Here is a 5,597-nt window from a genome sequence, read left to right on the forward strand (position 1 = left end):
AAGTATGAAGCTTTATATACCTGCATCGTAACAATGTTGTTTTCAGACGTCATTAGTCCTGACCAATAAAGACGTACGTTTTCAAATGCCAACAATATGGCTAATGATTTCCCAAGAAAACCTTGAAAAGTAAAAATATTTTAATTTAAATTAAGAGACAGTTGAGTGGGAGAATGCCCTACTTATTCGACTGGAAGGACTTCGAAACAAGTCGATATTGAAAAGAAAGAGAAAGAAAAATTTTACTCTTTCTCTGCTCTTAGCAAAAACACGTTTCCTATCTAACTGAGATTTTAAATATATAAAATTGAAAGAAAACATCAGGTTGCATTAATAAAAATTGCCAAATTCCGTAAGGTAGAATAACACAGAGATGATGATAATTTATCTCAATAGTGTTAAAGTCATAAGATTATAAATTTCGTTGACTTAATCATTATCACTGGATATTTAAATGTAGTGTTGTTTGCAGTATAAACGGAATTTAAGATCACTAGTTGTGTGACTGTAGTGCATAATAATTAGCACTTTGGAAGTAATAAGATTGTTCAAAATAGTTTGTTTGTTTGAAGTTAAGGACAAAGCTACACAATGGGCTATCTGTGCTCTGCACACTATGGATATCGAAACCCGGTTTCTAGCGTTGTAATTCCGCAGACATACTCAACAAAGAAATATGACAACATAAAACCTTTTTCAGAAACTTCAAACACAGCTTGTTTCACTATTATTGTAAACAAACATACTGATTTAACAAACTTTTCACCAAATAATAAGTTTGTATTGTTTCTCAACAATCTTTCTAGCTCTTTGAAGAGCTGATCATCACTTGGGAGACTAGGCTTAGTTCATTAGAATCAGAAACATCTAATATTGATTCGAGTTAGTAACACTTTATGGATACAAGCCACGTTAGTCAGATATAACACTATTGTTGACAACAATAGAAAGTCACATTAGTCAGGTATAACACTATTGTTGACAACAGAAAGTCACGTTAGTCAGATATAACTATTGTTGAGAACAACAGAAAGTCACATTAGTCAGATATAACACTATTGTTGACAACAATAGAAAGTCACATTAGTCAGATATAACACTATTGTTGACAACAATAGAAAGTCACATTAGTCAGATATAACACTATTGTTGACAACAGAAAGTCACGTTAGTCAGATATAACACTATTGTTGAGAACAGAAAGTCACATTAGTCAGATATAACACTATTGTTGACAACAATAGAAAGTCACATTAGTCAGATATAATACTATTGTTGACAACAATAGAAAGTCACGTTAGTCAGATATAACACTATTGTTGAGAACAATACAAGAATAATATAACAAATTAATTTTTAGCATGTAACATAGTAAATTAGTTTTTAGACGACAAAAAGTTATGGCACATCTTAATATTCCTGAACAAAATATGTTTGTAAAACGTATAGGACAATCATGTATACAAGTGTTTAACAGAATCTTTGAATATAACAGATTATATAAACTATCAACTTTGATAAACTGTGAATGTATTTTTCTAGCGCACACATTCTACGATTAATACTGTTGATAAAATGTAGTTGTTATAAAAAATGTTTCATTGGGTGCGTATTATACCCACGCACCCGTGGCTATATGTTAATGGGATTTTCCATGTTATTAACTCTTTAAACGTTTATATTAAACTTAAACACACTCACATATATACAAATTATATGAAAATTAATAGACAACGTATTTGTGATGTATAACTTTACTAAATTATTGGACGCTGCGTTCAGTCGACCACATAGAACCAAAACTAAAACAATAGATAAGGAGGTTTTGTAATATAAACATAAAATACAAAGAAGTGTGAAATAGCTGTTAGCAAAAAAAAAGGAGTCAACAGTTTGATCTCCCGCAAATCTTTATTAACTTCTTCTTATTATAGTGTAGTTGTTTTAACTCAATTAAAGTACAGTACTTTAACTAATTGGTTTGAAAGGTTTAATTATAGGTAAAATACATATACAATGTATTAAATTTTTACTACGACGATTGTCTGCTGCGTTGTACCTTTCTATTGGTACGATATATAACTACATACAAAATATTTGTTTTGTTGAATTCCGCGTAAACCTTCTTCAGGGGTTATCTACGGATAGCCGGCGCTAAGCAAAATTGTGGCCCATACGAACTCTGTATTTGACGCCCCCTGCAAAATTTACAAGAACTGTTAATTGTAATATCGACGATGATATTCGAATCATCAACCCGTAGATTGTGAGTCGATTGCCCTAACTACCAGGCCATGCTAGGCCATATACGTAGTGACACTATAAGCATATTTCTCAGATATATAATCTATATTCTGAACATACTTTTTCTCTTGATGTTCACAAAAATAAATATATAAACAACGTGTATTTGTTAAATTGAAATAAACTCACAAATGTAGCATTTTGTTCAGTATGTTATATGGCTATTTATGTTTAAGCGACTATATAAATTTTCACCTCCTTATCTAAGTATATTCAAAAAATGCGATATATATATACATTTCGCAAAAATACTATTAAATTACGAACAAAAATATGATAGTATCAAAACTTATAAGCAAATTTTGATATTCACTCGATAAAATTAATTTATGAGATTAATAATTTCAACATCAGTGTCGCTGCTTTCGTCTGTAACATAACATGTCTCTGGTTGCTGGTAAGTACATATAGTAGATAAAATGTTTCATATATTCTTAAGTGTTAAGAAAGAAAAACACCTGATTTTTATGTTATAGTAAATTTATATTGTCTTCTAAGATATTAAAATATTATTTTATATCTCTTACAAGAAGCCAAGGTGAAAGCAACAGTAATTTAGTAGCCTAAAATCGCAATACGGAAAGCTCGGAGTCTCAAACTAGGGTTAAGTTTTGTGTAGCGGAACGGTTACATGACTATGGTTATAAATTATGAAGCAGTCATCTGCGTGAAATGAAACATTTCGGTCTAAAGAATTTGTAAGGAGGTCAGAGATTAAAAAAACACACGATATACCGTGATTATTATCATATTTTCACAGATGAGTGTCACGAAAATTAGTAATGTAGAACACCTTGTAAATTAAGTGGGAATTATATTGTTAATATAATTCACTCTGCACTTTACGTTTGTGTATATATGTATCTAAGATAAGAAATACATTTTATGTAAGGAATACAAATTCATTTCATAGTAAATGAAATATTTCAGAATCCTCCCTCCCACCACTTTTCCAGGAGCTTGTCTTCAGTGTAATTATTCACATTTACAACCAGAACCAAACAACTACTTGGACTGAGGTTTTTACCTGAAATAATATCAAGTTCTCATTTTTGATCCTACGATTTGACCGTTTTACTTTTCTTCTCATTTCATTCTGAAAATCACTGACCTCGACAGAGGAGTCGGAACTGGGAGTGCGATAGCACCCCCACTTTTACGTATTTGGCTTATATAGTAACTGTAAATTGGGGGGGGGGGTATGCCTCCAGAACCACCTAGATTGATCTGCCTTTGGCAGCTCCTTATACTGTCAGTGTACCATTGTAAAATCTGCACGTCTAGACAAGCAGGCCCGACATGGCCAGGTGGCTAGGGTGCTTGACTCGCAATCTGAGGATTGCGGGTTGGAATCCCCGTCCCACCAAACATGCTCGCCCTTTCAGCCGTGGGGGGCGCCAATCCCACTATTCGTTGGTAAAAGAGTAGCCCAAGAGTTGGCGGTGGGTGGTGATGACTAGCTGCCTTCTCTCTAGTCTTTCAGTGCTAAATTAGGGACGGCTAGCGCAGATAGCTCTCGTGTAGCTTTGCACGAAATTCAAAACAAACATAAACTAGCCAAGCACTCCCACTCCTTCTTACACCACGCCCCCCAGTGGCACAGCGGTATGTCTGCGGACTTACAACGCTAGAATCCGGGTTTCGATACCCGTGGTGGGCAGAGCACAGATAGTCCATTGTGTAGCTTTGTGCTTAATTACAAACAAACAAACAAATCTTACACCACAGGCCCTCGAGATTACATTGTTTTCGTTTACTGATTGAATTGCTAATTATCATCATATATACGTTGAACAGCTTTAATAATTGAAAACAAGTATAATGTTACTGGCACTCCCCAGGAGCCACTTTCTGTCTGTGTGTGTTTGCTCTTCACCTCTATAGTGTTTAAAACTGATCTCACCCAAACTTGGCATGCACCCTTAGGGCCTCCAAATGTGTGACACGGGTTCGGTTCTAGCCCCTTTACTTCTGACTCCTGGAGCCCCTATGGCTTCAATGTGCATTGAACATGTATGTCAGATAGTTTAAAAATAATTCGATAAATCAAGTGGACTTTTTAAGTAGTATAACATGTCACCCCAAAATCATTGTTAGACATGTGCTGCCACCTGTAAATATTAGGTTATTTTGCAGTAATTATAAATTAACTGGTAGCTAGACTTTCGTAGCACTTTTAGAAATGTAATGATCGACTCTGTGCTCGTTTCCACGCACTGTTAACACGGGGCTAAAACGCTGTCATGAAAAGTTTGAGTAGGAATGTTGAACATGAAACCGATCTTTTCATTGTTCAACATGTCAGTGATAATAGTTTTTTTTTAAGGTTTGTTTCAGAGCAAAGTCACATGGGGCAACCGCGTGGAATCAAATCCCGGATTTTAGCATGGTAAGGCCGTAAACTTACCGCTATCCCACCTGGGGGACTTTTAGTAAAGAATGAGTATAATAAAAGCTTTAAAAACGAGTGTAACCACAAATGTTTTAGTTGCAAGATCGGCTTAACGTTGAATATATATTTATTCAACAAACCACATTTAGTAACTGTATCTGTATATTCAACAAATTACATTTAGTAAGTGTGTCTGTTATATACAGACACACTTACTAAATGTGGTTTGTTGAATATACAGACACTTACTAAATGTGGTTTGTTGAATATACAGACACACTTACTAAATGTGGTTTGTTGAATATACAGACACACTTACTAAATGTGGTTTGTTGAATATACAGACACACTTGCTAAATGTGGTTTGTTGAATATCCAGATACACTTGCTAAATGTGGTTTGTTGAATATACATACACACTTACTAAATGTGGTTTGTTGAATATATATACAGACACACTTGCTAAATGTGGTTTGTTGAATATACATACACTTGCTAAATGTGGTTTGTTGAATATACATACACACTTACTAAATGTGTTTTGTTGAATATATATACAGACACACTTGCTAAATGTGGTTTGTTGAATATACATACACTTACTAAATGTGGTTTGTTGAATATACAGACATGCTTACTAAATGTGGTTTGTTGAATATACATACACTTACTAAATGTGGTTTGTTGAATATACAGACACTTACTAAATGTGGTTTGTTGAATATACAGACACTTGCTAAATGTGGTTTGTTGAATATACATACACTTACTAAATGTGGTTTGTTGAATATATATACAGACACACTTACTAAATGTAATTTGTTGAATATACAGATACACTTGCTAAATGTGGTTTGTTGAATATACATACACTTACTAAATGTGGTTTGTTGAATATATA

At 33.8% G+C, this 5,597-nt stretch overlaps 1 protein-coding gene and 1 long non-coding RNA gene across 2 annotated transcripts in view; one reads left to right on the plus strand and one right to left on the minus strand.

The window, feature by feature from the left end:
- LOC106473277 (cuticle protein 10.9-like) overlaps positions 1 to 178 on the minus strand; it is a 4,038-nt gene extending 3,860 nt beyond the window's left edge. Inside the window, exon 1 of the mRNA XM_013933960.2 lies at positions 21 to 178. The gene's annotated coding sequence lies outside the window, so the exon portion shown is untranslated. The remainder of the gene's footprint in view (positions 1 to 20) is intronic.
- Positions 179 to 2,656: 2,478 nt separating this feature from the next.
- The window catches only part of LOC111089368, a 10,607-nt gene continuing 7,666 nt past the window's right edge, over positions 2,657 to 5,597 (plus strand). The window contains exon 1 of the long non-coding RNA XR_002613648.1: positions 2,657 to 2,701. This is a non-coding gene — a long non-coding RNA (uncharacterized LOC111089368). The remainder of the gene's footprint in view (positions 2,702 to 5,597) is intronic.

The sequence above is a fragment of the Limulus polyphemus genome, unplaced genomic scaffold (assembly GCF_000517525.1).
Source record: "Limulus polyphemus unplaced genomic scaffold, Limulus_polyphemus-2.1.2 Scaffold6033, whole genome shotgun sequence".
NCBI classification, from domain to species: domain Eukaryota; kingdom Metazoa; phylum Arthropoda; class Merostomata; order Xiphosura; family Limulidae; genus Limulus; species Limulus polyphemus.